Below are 17,164 nucleotides of genomic sequence, written 5' to 3'. Positions count from 1 at the left end.
TCCCTATTGGGGCCGATACATAACCCAGGCACAGTTCTGCCAATCCTGCCTACTAAGTCTTGCTAGCACTACAACCTGAGGCCCCACAGAGTATCGGCTTTGCCTTCATGGAATCTTGCGTAACACTGATCTGCAGCCAAGAAACTCATTTTCCTGCAGAGCAGCAGCAATGAGCATGTGACTATAGGATCCATGGGTATTACCATATACATGCCGCCTGATAGAACTCTTAAAGGTCTCTTAAAGGCCCAGCTAAGGAGTCAGCTTGTAGATGATGCTCTTTTGGGGTGGGGCCCTGTACTTCAAAATATGGTATAGGCTTTGAACCAAAGGTCAAATGATGCTCTGTCCCCAGTTGCTAGAACATCCTCTCCCAGCCGTAGTGGATGATCTATGGTTGAGCTAAGCTTATCAGGGTATTTTCATTTGCTAGTGATTGGTTTAGGGGAAGTGGGCTGAATACATCTTGGGAAGATGCAGTTCCGTAATAAACACATACTGACATGTCGGAGAAGCCAATTTTCCCTTCTGGCTTTGGATGTAGTATTGTGTAAAGATAACGTTTGGAGCAGTTGCAGCCACTCTGTAACCAGGAAGAGAGAGAACATGAAGACTGAGAATGGCAAAGAGATAGAAGGAGCTGGGTTCTGATGACACCAGTGAGCCCTTTGAAGAAACCCTAGAATTGCCTTCCTCTGGACATTTTACATGAGATAACAGATGGTTTTATTGTTTAAGCCACTTCTAGTCAGAGGTGGGTAATTTCCAGTGATACCCACGGTAGACACTTCTGAATTGGGCTTCCCACATTTATTCCTTCCCATGGCTTCTTCTGTGTTGATGGTGGTGTCCACCTTCCACTAGAAAGGCCAAAAATGCTGACATTTCCTGGTTTCTCTTGCAGCTAGGAAATGACGTGACCCAATTCTGGCCAATAGGACTTGAGGAGCAGTCAGTTGTTAGCTTTCTGAGAAAGGGTTTCCTCCTTGATAAGAAGTGGCATTTAGGAAACATGCCCCTATTCTTTGGCCAGATGCTGTTGTGTCTTCATGTGACACTTGAAACTGTGGCGGCCATCCGTGAATATGATGGTCTAAGGATAAAGCCAGAGTGAAAGATGTAAAAGCTGAGGTCCTCAGTGACCTAGCAGAGTCCCTGGACCAATCTTGGACTTGTCCTGCCTCTTGAGTTATCTTTAAGTGAGGTAAATAAATGTCATAATTTACGTTGGTTTTTGTTGGATGTTCTGCTCCTTGAGGCCAGCGCCATCTTAACTCAAAAATATAGTATAGTATGCTACTTCAGTCACGGTCTTCCCTTCCCAATCCACCAGAAATGAAAGAACAAAAAGTTTCTGTTAAACTTTCAAACATCAGCTGGTCCTGGTTTTACCTTATAATGATTATGGAAAATGCTAGTAGTACATAGTTTGCTATAGAAGCACAAACTATTTCTATGACCCTTCACATGAGACAGATCATTAGGTATTCATGAAAATTACAAAGATATCTCCTCTCAATAGACCTGTAATTAGGAGAAATAACAAAACTGTAAAAGGAAGTGTTGGATGTTTTCATTCAGTTGGCCATTATAGTTTCTGAATTGAGTTTTTCTAAAAAGAAGGAAAATGCAGCCAAATTCCATAATTCCCTCAAAAGCTCTAAGTAAAAATATACTGAAATCCTGAATAAAAGAAAAGCAACTGTGCATATATTATTTTATTTTAAAAACAGAACATCTTAGAGACTGGAAATATTACATTTCTGTTTACCCTAAGCAAACAAGATGGGAATTTAGAGTTTTGAGTCCAAGGAGTATTTTCCTTTAAAAATATATATCATACACACACACACACACACACACACACACACACACACACACTTGTAATACAGAAAGAGATAATGAAGATGTTAAGATGTTGCTGGAATTCTACTAGTCTGCTTTATGCTTATTGATGGAAAAAAAGATTCCTCCCTTGTAAATTACTTATTTTGCTAGAGGCTTTTCCTGGTTCTGGAACTACCACTTTTAAGGTATACTTCCCTCAGCATGCAGAATGGTGGCGGTCTTTTCAGGTAAGAAATTCTGCATTCCATTTATCTTCAGGGTGTTAACCTTTGACAGAGCTTTGACAGACTAGCGAGCAAATGAACCTATTTTTCTAGCAGAAGAGCAGGTTGCCTGAATCAGGTATCCTTTCCTTTAGGTAGTTAAACTGGCCTGGGGCCCAAGGTGAGTGGGATTTCTTTGCTCTCAGCCTCATCACTACACCCAGCTCAAGTTCAGGCGGCTTCACGGATTTTGAGATTCTCTTGGGAAGCGAGCCCCTGCTTTAGCCTGAGGCTGGCTCATGAACGTCACCTTTCACCTACTTAAAGACAAGTTTTGCATAGCATCGAGGTTTACTATTCAAGTAGCTATTTCTAGCTCCTTCATTACTTCAAAACAAAATAAAACCCTCCAAATGTTTTATTTCCTGTGGTATCAAATCTGACTTAATGTAATTTTGTCCACAGACCAACTAAATAATATGTTGGATTAAAGAAAAAAAAAAAAAGCTCAACCCCACTGCTACTTGGGTAATGAAAGCCATCTTTCTTACAGTGTATTGTACTTGCTGTTTTAGTCATTTGTGTTTTGGTTCGTTTGTTTGCAGTAAGGCAGTCTACCTGCACTCTATGTTTTTTTTCCTTTTTGTAGTGTCTAAAGTGAAATATAATGGCAAACTTTAAAATACAGAAACACTTTTAGCTTCATAAAAAGAACGTCCAAAGACAATAATTTGGGGTCAACTTTATCATTTGAAAACAAATATCAATCTGGTATAATTAGTGAGTGCACTGAGGGGAGATGGGTTATTTGCTGGGTTCGGTGAGGCCAAAACAAGAGACAATAAAGAAACATGCTTTGAATTTTTGAGACCCTCTCGCTTCAGACATTTCCAAAAATCATTTTATTTTACAAAATTTGACAAATTTGTGCAAGAACGAAACAAGTAATCCAGTTAAGAATGAAAATAATAACGCGCATTTTTTCCCCTGATCTATATTAAGATTTATGCATTACAGCAGTATCTGCGTTTTGTAGTTCTTTTTTCGGGGAACAAGGCGGGGGTCTTTTTTCTCCGGAACTGCCCTCCTGCAGACCCGGCCGGCCCCGCCCCATCTCCGCCCATGTTGCGGCCGCACAGACTGGCTCTCCTCCCCCGGCCGCAGTGGTCCAGTCCCTCCCCGCCGACCTGTCCCCGCCCCGCGCCGGCTGCGGCTGGGTCGCGTCCGCCCCGGCTCGGGCGAATGACCCATAGTAACCCCGCCCCGCCCCCGGCCGCCCGCGCCGCGCTCCCGGCCGGAATTCGATAGGCCCAGCCCCGCACGCGCCACCGCCCGCGGGCCAATGGGCGGCTGCCTCTCTGCATATGCAACGAGCGCCGGCCGGGGGCGCGCGTCCCGGGCGGTTCGGCTCAACAGACGCTGGTCTGCCGGCGCTGGGCCGCTACGCTGCGCTTGTTGCGAGTGCTGGGGCTGAGACCAGGCGGCGCGGCAGCTGACCGGGCAGCCGACCGCCGCCCTCTCGCAGTGAGACCGCGGCGGCTGCGTCAGGGTCCCCAGGAGGCGGACCGGGGCGTGAATGCTCTGGCGGCGCAGCCAGGCCTGCATGGGCCGGAGGAACCGGAGCTCCGGCGTCGCGGTGAGTGCGGCGCCCGTGGTGGGAGCGGCGGGGCCGTGTTGGCGGCGGGGCCTCCGCGTGCGGCCGGGCTGGGCCCGAGGGCGGCCCGGGCCTGGGGGAGGGACGCGGCCGGCCTGGAGGCCCCGGCTCCTCGACGTGGCCGCCGAGCCCGGCGCCGAGGGTGTGCGCGCTGGCGGTGCGGGCTCTGGGGCCGGCCCGCGGCGTGTGTGGGAGGCGCGGCCGTGGGGTCCGGGAAGCGGGCTGAGGTGGGGCCCGGGCCGAAAGGGCCCACGTGAGCTGGGGGAACCGCAGCCTGAGCGGCCGCGCTGTCCGGGGGAGGAAGGATGCGCGGGGTCTCTCCCGGCGCTTTGGGGGCGGGGTGGGCTGGGGGATTGGCCACTTTCACTAGCCCGGCTCTGACGCCGTCGCTGGGAGGAAACTGAGCCCTGCGGTTTCGGAAACCCACACTGGGGGGGTGGGTTGCTGCGGGGTGTGAGGAGAAATTGGGGGTGTGAGATGGGTCGACCTTGGTATTTGTTCTGGCCACGATCGGTGGTGATGGGGCGGGGATGAGTACTGTTGTTTTGGGGTTGGGAGTTGAAGGTTTATTTTCCCTAGGTGCGTTTTAATTATACAGCGGCAGTGGAACGTGTAATACCGAGAGAGTACTCACTACCAGCAGCCCAGTGGGGTAGGCATGATCCGGCCCGTTTCACAGGTGAGGAACCCGAGGCCCAGAGACATAGAACTGGTTTGTCCAGGCTGGATTTAGAAAATGTGCTCGAAGCTATTGTGTATATGGCTCTTCAAAAAAAGGGTAGAACAATGTCTTTGAAATTATATGGACGTTAGAGAGAGAATAGGCCTCGTGAAAGTGATTATAGTCGAAGAAGATGACAAACAGCTGACACTTATTGAGTCTTTATAACTTTGCAGGCGTTGTGCTAAGAGCTTTCTGTATAGTATCTCTGAAACTGTTAACAACCCGCTAGGGGGGCGGTTATTCCCATTTTACAGCTGGAGAAACTGCTGTTTGGATATATTAACTTGCCCCCAGATCACAGCAAGTAAGAGGAGAAGCTGGGATTCAGATCCGCCTTTCTGAAAATACAGAGCTTTCACATCTAAGCGCTATAGTATGCTGCCACTCCTTGGTGGCTGGCTGAATAGTTGTCACCGTGGATTTTTGTTTGAGTGGCCAGGAGAGCTGTAGTTTGATGATAACCTTTTTTGTTTCCCCAGATTAGTTCCGAGAGTTGAAGGGTGCTGCTGAGTTGCTCCAGAAAGTGTATTAGTAGGTTATTACAGGGAGGAGGAGGTGTCACCCGGGAGTGTGCCGCACAGACTTTATTCTTTTGTGTTCTGGCGTCTTCCCATGCACTTCTCACTCTTGGGGATGAGTAAGGCTTCTTTAGTCACTCTGGCATTTTCCCTTTAGACTTTTCCTGGTTTCTCTCTTTTTCTATAGAAAGAGTTGGTTCTGTAGGATGGCAGTGTTGGGTGTAGAGCAGAGATCCACTGGATGTATGGGTCACCTAGTGTCTTTGGGTCTCAGTTACTGGGTTTGTAAGATGTTTGCGCTGGTTGATTTAAAGCTGAAATATTCTGAGTCATGTCCTTGAAGGAAAGAAGGAAGGAAGGAGGGATGGGGAGAATCAATCCCTGTCTGGTTTGGGAAGTCAGATCTTAAAGCCCCAACATTTTTCTCATTGCTTATGTGCTCCTCTGCTGTGTGGTTCTGCTAAATTAACCACTCCTCTTTCAATTAATTGCTCACTTAGAGCCTTTAATTCCTATTCTATGTCAGGCACCATGTAAAGTGCTGGGAATGCAGCAGTGAACAGAATTGGTGTGAGCTTTGCCTTTATGGAAGAAACAAACATGAAGCAAATCTCATACAAATAATATATAATTACAAATTATGATATGTGTAATGTGTAATGAAGGACAAGTAGTGTGTGAACGAATATTATATAGAGGATTGTGATTTAGATGGAAATCTGGTCTAGGGAGATTTTTTTGTTTTTCCCTTTAGATGGTGGGTGACCAATAGTGCTTGTTGAGTAGACTGGGTACTATATATATATTTTTAAACTTTTTATTTTGGGATGATTTGAGAGTTACAGAAAAGTTGCAAATATGGAATATTCCTGTATACCGTAACCCAGCTCCGCTGCTCTTATATTAACACGTCACATAACCTTGGTGCATTTGTCAAAACAAGAAATTGATATTATCCTCTTAACTAAACTGTAGACTTTATTCAGATATCACCAATTTTTCCACTAATGCCCTTTTTTCTGTTCCAGGATTGAGTCCATGATACCAGCTGGCATTTTGGATTCATGTTATTTTAGTCTTCTCTAATATTAAATACTAATTTTAAAATGTACCTTTTATGAGTTTACTTCTAATAATTTGTAAGAGTGGTATGGAACACTAAGAAAATAAATATACGAATATGTAAAGTAAATATATGTCATTTTCCAGCGATTCCAGTTTTGTTTAAATTAAGATTGCCCAGTATTAGTACGGTAGAAAGAAAAATGATCAGACTTAAAATTCAGGATCTGGAAAGGGAACATTTTCACTGGCATCTCTTTATCTCTGAAATTCCTTTTATTTAATTTTACTTATTTCTCTTTCTTTTTTTTTTGACAGATTATATTCCATTGTAGATTATTACAAGATATTGGGTATAATTCCCTGTGTTATACAGTACATCCTTGTTGCTTATCTATTTTACGTATAGTAGTTTGTATCTGTTAATCCCGTACTACTAATTTGTCCCTCCCCTCCTCCCTCTCCCCTTTGGTGACCATGTTTGTTTTCTGTGTCTGTGAGTCTGTTTCTGTTTTGTATACATACTCATTTGTATTATTTTTTAGATTCCACATACAAGTGATATCATATAGTATTTGTCTTTTTCTGTCTGACTTGTTTCACTAAGCTTAATATTCTCTAGGTCCATCCATGTTGCTGCAAATGGCAATATTTCATTCTTTTTTATGGCTGAGTAATATTATAAACATACACACGCATATACACATCACATCTTCTTAAGCCAATCGTCTGTTGATGGGCACTTGTGTTGCTTCCACGTCTTGGCCATTGTAAATATGCTGCTAATATACATGTACCCAAATGTTCATTTTGAATTAGACTTTTCATCCTTTCTGGAGTGGAATTGCTGGATCATATGGTGATTCTATTTTTAGTCTTTTAAAGTACCTGAATACTGTTTCCCATAGTGGCTACACCAAATTACATTCCCACCAACAGTGTAGGAGGGTTCCCTTTTCTCCTTCAGCATTTATTATATGTAGACTTTTGATGGTAGCCATTCTGACAGGTGTGAGGTGATACCTCACTGTGGTTTGTTTGGATTTGTATTTCTCTAATAATTAGTGATGCTGAGGATCTTTTCATGTGCCTGTTAGCTATCTGTATGTCTTTGGAGAAATGTCTGTTTAGGTCTTCTGCCCACTTTCTGATTGGGTGGTTTGAGTTTTTTTTGATATTGAGTTGTATGAGCTGTTTGTATAGTTTGAATATTAACCCTTTGTCAATTGCATCATTTGCAAATATTTCATAGGTTGTCTTTTCATTTTGTTTATGGTTTCTTTTGCTGTGTAAAACTTTTAAGTTTGATTAGGTCTGATTTGTTTATTTTTGCTTTTATTTCATTTCCCTTGGGAGCCTGATTTAAGAAAATATTGCTATGATTTACATCGAAGAATGTTTTGCCTATGTTCTTTTCTAGGAGTTTTATGGTGTCATGTTTTATATTCAGGTCTTTAAAGCATTTGGAGTTTGTTTTTGTATATGGTTTGAGGGAATGTTCAGATTTTGTTGTTTTACATGTAGCTGTCCAGCTTTCCCAACACCACTTTTTGAAGAGACTGTATTTTCTTCTGGGGAGATTTTTGAATTGATATGGTGAGATACTACTAGATGACGATCTTGCATTCTGAGGCTGTAATTAAATGTACATAAAGCAAGAGTTTGAGAACTTTTGAGCAACAATATTCTTTTAATTTCTATGTCTGTTTCTACCCAGAATGTCACTCCAGCTCACATTGCAAGATATGAAAATGAGAGAGGGCATTTTTTCAGGAAGTCATTCTCCCTGCCTTTAGGGTACTTAAAGCTTAAATATTCCTGTAATACTTTCCCCTTTCAGATGAACAGTTGGGAAGCAAGAAACTTATGTGAGATTTGGACTTGAGGATGGGATTTGGATGTTTTCAGGAAAGCTAGGCCAAAAAAAGTTGACAGTTTTTTCTAACTTTAGATAAGTAGTATTATAATTATCAAAAGTATCCGGTGTAGCTTACACTTTACAGAGTGACTTAACTTAAAATTCTCACCTCTTAGGAGACAAATGATGACATGATTTGGGAAATATAAACCATTAAATATGTGACTATTTCAGTTGAACATGTATTAAGCCAATACAAATAGCTCATTGCAGTACATTTACTGAATGCCGTGTGCATGCAAAGTACTGTGCTAGGTGTACAATGTGGAATAAATAAAAAGATGAACTTGTAAAGTCCTTGCTTTCAAGGAGATTTCAATTTAATGAATACTAATACTCAGATTAAAGTCTTTTTCCTTTTTGAAGTACTATCATTTTAGCTTATTTGATCCTCTTAAGAGCCTTATATCATTAGCAGAAATATTGAGAAAATGGAGATTTAGAAGCAAAATTGCCAGACCTGGTGATTAATAGTAGTATATGGGTTGGGAGGAGGAGATGTTGAGTGATTACTCATTTACCATTTTGACGCTACCAGTGTAGAGATTGCCAGTGGAGAGACTAGAAAGAGAACAGGAAGAGGCCAGGGATGGAGCTGGGTATAGGAGGCTGAGCTTGCAAAGGACACAGGAGTAGTGGCCAGGGAGGTGAGAGGACAGCCAGAAGCATGTGTCCCTGCTGCCAAGCGGAAAGCTGTCAATACTGTGGAATGCCCCTGTGAGGAAAATTGAGCACCATCTGTTGTATTTAGCAACTCGGAGGTCATGGGTGACCTTGGCAGGAGATACTGATGTGGTGGTAGGGATGGGATGGGGAGCAGAAATAAGTAGAAGGTGGGGAAAATGGAGACAGCAAGAATAGGAAACTGCTTCCACGAGTTTTGATTTTTAGCATATTTAAATGCTGATGGGAGGGTGTGTGTTGAGAGGGGGAGGTCGAATATAGATGAGAAAAGTGTTACTTGTTTGTGCAAAGTTCGTGAGAAGATGGGAGGGCGTGGGATCCAAAGCAAGTGAGTCCTGTGCCTTAGCTGGGAGGAGGGACACCTCTTCTATAGTAACAGAAGATGGGCCTGTAACCACCTGACAGGAGGAGTCAGTACCATATTATGGAGCCCTGAGCAATTTCCAGAAAATTGCCAAGAACTGTTGAATTCCTAAAAATCAGCCCAATTTTTGCTGACTCATGACGTAGTCTTTTTAGAAAACCTCACTACAAAGCATTGTGTGAAATTGATTTGACATGTGACTTAATCTTGATTTTTATCCACCTTAATATGGTATATACTTTCATCTGACTTTTGATTATAGTTTGTTTCTTTTCTGAAGAAGGGGACAATATAAACATTAAATCTTGTGATTTCTTCCCTACGTGCTATTTTTAGTTTCATAATAGTTTTCACACTGCTTCTGTTTTCCTGACATTTTAAATGACTAAATTCTTTCTATTTAAAATTTTAACTTCTGTTTTTACTGAAATATGTTTACTTCTCATGTTTCTCATTTGGAGGAATAAAGAATTATTGGATGATTCAGTGAGCTTAATGGATCTGCTAATTTTTATTTTGAACTGAAGATACCTAAGAGTAACCAATGTTTTGGATAAATCGCCTCCAACTATAGTTCCCTATTTGTTTGTGAAGGTATTACGAGGATATATAGGGGCAATGATTTATTCACTTAAATATTTCTTTAGTATGTATCTTGCAAGACACTGGGAATTTGAAAATGATTAAGAGATCATCCCTGGGCTTCTCTGGCGGCGCAGTGGTTAAGAATCCGCCTGCCAGTGCAGGGGACACGGGTTCGAGCCCTGGTCCGGGAAGATCCCACATGCCGCGGAGCAACTAAGCCCGTGCGCCACAACTACTGAGCCTGTGCTGTAGAGCCCACGAGCCACAACAACTGAGCCCGTGCACCTAGAACCCGTGCTCCACAACAAAGAGAGCCACCGCAATGAGAAGTCCACGCACCGCAATGAAGAGTAGCCCCCGCTCGCTGCAACTAGAGAAAGCCCGCGTGCAGCAATGAAGAATAAATTAAAAAATTTATTTATAAATAAATAAATAATTTAAAAAAGAAAAAAAAAAAGAGATCGTCCCTGCTCTCAAAGAACTCAGGATTCATGAAAGGAAAGTATGAACATTATATGGTGTAAAGGAAGAAGGTATAAGAATAGATGCATTACTGTGTGGTATAGCTCAGGGCAGGAGCTATACCATAGCTCCTGTCTGGTATAGCTCAGACAGAACAGGGCAGGAAAAAGGGGAGACTTTACGGTGGAGGTGGTAGCCCAGTTTTCTACGACAAACTGGACTTTTTGCCAAGTGAGCAAGGGAGACGGAATAGAATGTTGCACCTTGAATCTGTACCAGGTGTGTGTGTACACAGGTATGTACACATTGGAGATGGTATAACAATACTAAAGAATGTTGTTAGAAAATAAAAACCTTATCTTGCTATAAAAAGCTTCCCATTTGTCCGTCATGTCACGGTCAGCTTTTCTATCCCTTGTTTAATTTGGAAAGTAATCACACTTAGATAATATTTTTCTGATACAAAGCCTGGTTTTTCTTTTTCTGTACTAATGGTCTTTGGAATATAGATGATAGCCAATACCTTTACAATATTTCCTCTGGCCAGGTGCTGTTATGATTTTCTTCTCAATTTTATGAGATAGGTTTTTTATCATTCTTATTTCACACATGAGGAAATTGAGGCACAGGGAGCTTAAATGACTTACCCAAGTGTGTGCTGTACCTCATCCCAGGTAGTTAGGTTCCAGGGTCCAAGGCCCAGGCGCTGCACCTCCTCTGTGGGGTGACAGCACCTCCTCTGTGGAGTGACAGCTTGGTTTGAAGTTCATATATACCTCTGAAGGCATGATTATACCTGGAAGGGAGCTGTGATGCCAGTTTATCTATTTTTATTACACATAACTTACCTCTCCCCGCCCCCCCCCGCAAAAAAAAAGCCCTGTTTTTACAGAGGAGAATGTGAGGAGTAACAAACTAAATTGAGAGAATTTAACTAAAATTTTTTTCTTGTACTTGAACCTAAATACATCAGGATACATTCTCCTTTAACATTCTTACGTAGGAATCATTAACATTGCCCTTTTAGCATTTTTCGGATCAGGAATATAAAGCAATTTTGGGTTCTGTAATCTGCTAATTCCATTTTTTTCCTTTTCTTTCTTTAAAAAAAAAAGAAAGGAGACTTGCTTTCTGTATGTCTGAGAAATATTTCGTAATATTTGATCCATTTAAAGAAACCCACTTCCTTCCCCCAAATCCTCCAGTTAACCACTGATCTGAATTTGGTGTTCATTATTCATATCCATTGCTCTGCAATTTTACTACACATGGATGTATCCCTAAACAGTGTACGGTATTGTTTTATGTATTTTTAAACTTGATATAGGTGGCATTGTATGTATTCTTATGCAGAATCCTTTTTTTTTCAGTCAATATCACTTAATCTATGTGGTTTCATCAGTTGAGTTTCATCACTGTGGGTACATCCCAATTTAGCTAATTTACTTTAAACTTGTTTTACTTTCATTTTTATTTCTTTTTTTGTTCTTAGTAGATAATTTTGCAGATATATACCTAATATTGTTTCATTTTAAATTCCATAAATGACTGTAGGGATAATTCACATGTGTCCTTCCTTTTGGGAAATTTTTATAAATCTACTTTTGATTTAGCCAATTCTGTATTTGAATGCTTGTTTAAGAATTTTCCTCTAAAATGTGCCTTTTTCCATTGTAATTTTGGTGGGTAGGGACATGGACTTGGAGTTAAGTTTTCTTGGAATTGAATTCTGGCTTATTGTGTGATCTTGGGCAGCTTATTTAACCTCTCTGTGCCTCAATTTCTTCCATAAAAAACAGATAATAAGAAAATCTGCTATATATTGTTAGGATTTATATGAGATAAGTTCCTGGCACATAGTCAGCACTCAGTAAATATTAACTATTTTAAATTTATTTATTTTTAGAATATACAGTATTTTCTAAGTTCGTCCACTCACTCTTTGTTATTGCCTTACCTTTTGAAGCAGCGTTACCATCCTTACATAGACAAATACACTTCAAGGAAATGTCTAATGTATTGTAACCTCTGGTTAATGGAGATTGGGAAGAGATATTGTAAGTACTAAACTGTAAACTGAGGGACATTAAGTAGATTTTGTTATATTTTAACGTCAATAATTTAGGATTTACCTTGTGCTTTAGTTTTCTGGATATATAAAGCACCTTGAAAGTAGGTTGACATGGTGTACTTCTCAGTCAGATAACTTAAGAATCTCCTTATTAGTTTTAAACATCTTTTGAATATGACCTTGATAATGGTTCAGGTAGCATTTCTAAAAATACTGTCTTAGGTCATCAACTTTGTGTTGAGTGGGGAAGGATTCATTGCCATATATGTGTGTAAAACTTGCTGTGTAAATTTGACCTGATTCCTTAACCTTTCTCAGCCTTCCATTTCAATTTCTGTAACATAAAGATGTTCTTACTTTGCAGGGTTATCACGAGGATTGAGGGAGATAACAGATAGTAGTTTAGGGTACACGGTTGACCCGTATGTTAGTTGTTAGTTATTTCTCTGCCTCTCTCTGTCTTCTCTTTTTTTCCTGTTTTCTTTCTTCTCTATTCTTCCTTTTTTCCTCTTCCCTCCTTTCTCTGTCCTTTCATTGATATATAAAAATCTGCACATATTTAATGTATACAGTTTGAGTTTGGACATGCATACACCTGTGTAGCCATCACCACAATCAAGGTAATAGACATATTGATCACCTCCAAAAGTTTCCTTGTGCCTCTTTGTTTCTCGTTTTTGTTGCATTTTGATTTTTTCTGTCCTTCAGAAGCAGTTTTCTGGTAAGAAGTAACAAGGTATTCTGAGTCCAGCATGTGAGCAAACCCATCATATAAGTAAAAAGCATACATCACTTAAAGGGGACTAAGGAATACTAATTCCTGAAGGAAGAGAGTGTGCAAACTGTCTGAAGATACATAAAGGATGTGGTTAATGTTGAGTGAGCCGTACAGAGGGCAGAGAGGTCATACTGGCCAGGGTAGCCAAGGGAAAGGTCAGCTGAGCAAGCGAGACATAGATTGGATTTGAAAAAATAATTGAGTTTGAGGTAGACGAACTCAAATGGGGATGTCCAGGGCAGTTGGGGAAGAGCAAGATTGACAAATAAAATTGAGGCATCACCTGTTCTGGGGGACTAGAGAAGCTGTGAGGATAAGTCACATCCCTGTGGAGAAGCAAAAACACCAGAGACTTAGAGGACAAAGACAATTAAAGACCTTGCCTAAGACTCATTTATTTATTGATTCCTTCAACTCAGGAAGTACAGTTGACCCCTGAACAACATGGGTTTGAACTGTGCGGGTCCACTTACTTGTGAATCCCCCCCCCCCCCCACTAAATGTGTACTACAGCACTACACAATCCAAAGTTTGTTGAATCCCTGGATGTGGAACTGTGGGTATAGAGGACTGACTATAAAATTATATCCGGATTTTTGACTGTATGGAAGGTTGGCGCCCCTAAACCCTGTGTTCAAGGGTCAGCTGTAATTGTTGAATGAATGGAAGGTAGTAGGAATAGGAAGGGACACTGGGCAGCCAGAAAATGAAGGGAACCATGTGGGCTCTGAGTTGTTACAGGAGGAGCATTTAGGGTCTGGCCCGAGTTGTTTCTAACCCTGCTACTTGACTGTCAGCGTGGCACTGCCCATGCCATTTAGCCTTCGTGGAGCTCAGTTTCCTTGTCTGTAAACCTTTCTTGCTCAGCACTGTTGTGAGCTGCTTCTCCATCAGTGCTCTTCTTCTTTTACTTCCCTTTCCACCTCTTCCTTTTTCTTGGTTTAGGACTTCTGTTCCTGCCACGTTTCTTTCTTAGGCTTCTTTGAAACTTTATCAGTTAGCTTTGTGTGTTTCCCCCTCCGTGTTTATTTATGTGTTTACTACTTGTAATTCACTGGGGTATTTGCATGGGTTTTATTAGATACTAACTACACTGACTGCTGCATAGATGTAACCTTTTGAATATTATTTTCTAAATTGGTATTGTAGGCATAAAACAGTTCATTTTTCTGCATTGCTGTTTCTGGGTTATAAAATACTCAGTTATCGCTTTGGCCAGAATTATGAAAAGTTCCTACTTCAACCAGAGAAGTTTCTTATTTTTACTTATTTTACTTTCATCAGGATTGAAGTGATCCTCATTCTGGACCCTGACTTTGGCTTTTTTTTACCGTAACATTAAAACAATCAGAAATCTTTCTCTTCTCTTTGGAAACTGACTTGATCTCTGAACTTATTACCTCTTGTTTGGGGGAAGCTTGGGGTAGTCGAGTTCTTTCTAAAATGAAGTAAGGAGTTTATTTTAGTTCCATGGAAAACCAGAATGAACCAGAATGAATTAATCTTAGAACTGTACTTGACATTAATTGCAATTATACCACATGGACCGTAATACACGGAATTATTATTTTTTACATATTCACAGTGAATACTTCTGTAAGTCATTTTCCTTTTGTACTGAAACTTTCCATATTGCTAGTGTGTTAGAGTCTAGGAATTTGTATTCATCATTGACTCTGAAACTAGGCCTGACTTCTAGCCTGATGCCTGTTTAGACTCTCCTGCATAGTATTCTCCTTAGAAATTCAAAATGTTTATTTGTAAGTCACTTTCTGAGGCATAAAAAGAATACCTGTTTTCTCCAACATCTTGAGGTGGGGGGGTTGTGAGAGGTAGTAGCTGGTTGGGAGTGAGGTGTGAGGTCAGAGAGGGGAGCTCATGGGACCCCAAGTATAAGGAGTGAGATTGGCGTGGTAGAGGGGAGTGATGCAGGGCTTGAGCTTTATGACCACATTGGCACTTGAATTCCCAAATCTAACTCCACTTTATTCTAGTTTTGCAACCACAGCAGATTACCTCCAAGCGTCAGTTTCTTTAAGATAAGGAAGGTCTCTGTCTTGCAGTGTATGTGTGCTCCGGGGTGTGCATGCAAGTCATCTCTGCAGTGCTGGAAGAAAACGTTAGAATTTTTAAAAAAATGTCCATATTTTCTGCATGATTTGTGGTGTTTATAGTATGCTAGAACAATAACACATATGCACAATGTTAAAGGTACATGTTTGGAATGCCAGCAGTTTTACCAAAAGGCGCTTGTTGTGATCCTTAAAGTTTAGAGACCATGAGCTAGTAGATAAAAGCTAGGCCCATGCTTGGAGGCTTATTAGTTTGGGGGCAGCATTATATATAGATGAGTTGGGGATGGGGTTGAAGAACATGGATTATTTGGCTCTGGGAAATGAAGGGTATCAGATTTAGGGAGCATGTCTCTGCAAGTTCATTTGAAAAATGGTAGACATAGTAAATCTGGCATGGGTAACGATTTGAGTTGCTTTGTGAAAGTTTTAAACTGTATATTCTTACATTATCTCAGTGTTAGAAGATTACATGGTAGAAATTTGGATGGGACATAACCCAGAAAAGTGAGTCAGTGTTAGGGAATTGCTCTTGATATGCATGGGTAGTTTACCCACAGATAACTGAGAGCTGGCTGTATGTATGTCTAACTTAATGTTTGTTTATATTGTATGATGCCAGAGGACAGGCTTGTTAACTATAGGTGACTAATTACAGTTTTGTGTTTCATGTTATTAATTTCAAATTGCTTTATGAAATAAATGTATTTGCTATCTTTTCTTTTTAGATAAGTCTAAAACATAATGTGTTTCTTTTGGGCTCCTTTAAGGGAGAGTAGCTGTTTAACGTAGAAAGTAAGCATCTCTGAGGATGGGGATACTTGTTATTCACTGATGCACATCCAGTGCCCAGCATATAGAAGATACTCATATTTGTTGATAGAATCAATCTTTGCATCCCTGTCACCTAGCACAACAATGAACATGAGATACTCAGTAAATGTTTATTAAATTGAGTTGAAAGATTTGAACATAATACCAGAAAAGTTTCGGAAGGCCAAAAACCTGCCATCAAAATGACCATATACGTTTATTAGTGGGAGCTCAGGAATTCTGAAAGAGTAGACTTGCTTTTGATATGCATTTAAATAGCTCACTGGTTGAGTAATAGGTATAGATATAATTTAAAAGTTATGTGATAAAGAAAGCAAGAAAGTGTGTTGGATGGTCTTCGGGCCAGGCCAGCTGCTTGTTGTACTTTAATATCATAACCACTTGTAGCCTTTGGCACTCCTGACAATGCCCTCATTGACCCTTATGTCTGCCTTTGGCTTCTAGGACATGCTCTTGGTTTCCTTACCCTTCTAGCTGGCTTTTATAATAACTGTCTTTAATCCTTTTATCTTATAACTGAGTATACTATTTTTGAGGGATTCCATGGTTTCAACTCTAATATGGTTAGAGTCAGTGATGATTCTAAAATCTGCATCTTCAGTTCTATCTGGAGCCCCAGTCTTGTATTTCTGACAATATTATTGTGAATATCTTTTCTGGCCATTTCCACAGACTTAATATCCTACCCTATGCTCATGTACTCATATGTATCTGTTCTTCTTCCTGTATTCTTCATATCTATTGCAAGTCATCCAATATTCTAGAAGTGTTGACTTTGATCTTCAAAGATTAATCTTCACATCTCAACACATCCTATTGGTTTTACCTCAGAAAGTCTCTCCAGTTGGTCCTCCTACTTCTCTATCTGCTGCCCTAAACCCTGGACCTCATCATCCTTTGCTTGGGCTATTGTAATAACTATATACCGGGAATCTTTTGTGGTTTGTTTTCTTTGTTGACCCAAGTAGTCATTCTGAAAAAACAAATCTGGTCAAGTGCCTTGCTTATTAAAACCTGTCTCTGCAACATATTTCTCTATTCCATTTTCATTTCTAACTTCTCTCAATTTCTTATGTTCCAACTATCTCAAGCTACTTGTGATTCCTTATTCTCTGCCCCTTCATGCCTCTGTTTGTTAGGCAGGAGTGGAGGGAGAAATTGGAGCGCAGAGGGATTGATTTAGCTCTTGTCTGTGGGACCAAGGAGGACTTCACAGAGGCTTCAACTGAATCTTAAAGAATGAGTTTACTTTGGCAGTCCTTTTAGCTTCTTTTAATTCTATCAAATTCTTTTAATTCAATCCCAGTTCCAGGTTCTAGAGAGAATATTATTGAACCAACACATCAGTACTTTCGTTACAGGCCTCACTGGTCATAGGCTCCTGGAT

At 40.8% G+C, this 17,164-nt stretch overlaps 1 protein-coding gene across 2 annotated transcripts in view; it reads left to right on the top strand.

The window, feature by feature from the left end:
* Positions 1 to 3,438: 3,438 nt before the first annotated feature.
* ACSL3 (acyl-CoA synthetase long chain family member 3) overlaps positions 3,439 to 17,164 on the top strand; it is a 77,927-nt gene continuing 64,201 nt past the window's right edge. The window contains exons 1-2 of one of the 2 annotated variants that reach the window (XM_068544345.1): positions 3,439 to 3,687; positions 4,285 to 4,384. The gene's annotated coding sequence lies outside the window, so the exon portion shown is untranslated. The remainder of the gene's footprint in view (positions 3,688 to 4,284; positions 4,385 to 17,164) is intronic. The other variant, XM_068544344.1, reaches the window with a different exon arrangement.

The sequence above is a fragment of the Eschrichtius robustus genome, chromosome 5, assembly GCF_028021215.1.
Source record: "Eschrichtius robustus isolate mEscRob2 chromosome 5, mEscRob2.pri, whole genome shotgun sequence".
Classification (NCBI taxonomy): domain Eukaryota; kingdom Metazoa; phylum Chordata; class Mammalia; order Artiodactyla; family Eschrichtiidae; genus Eschrichtius; species Eschrichtius robustus.
Note: the sequence above shows the minus strand (reverse complement) of the source record. Positions and strands in the feature narration are given on the sequence as shown.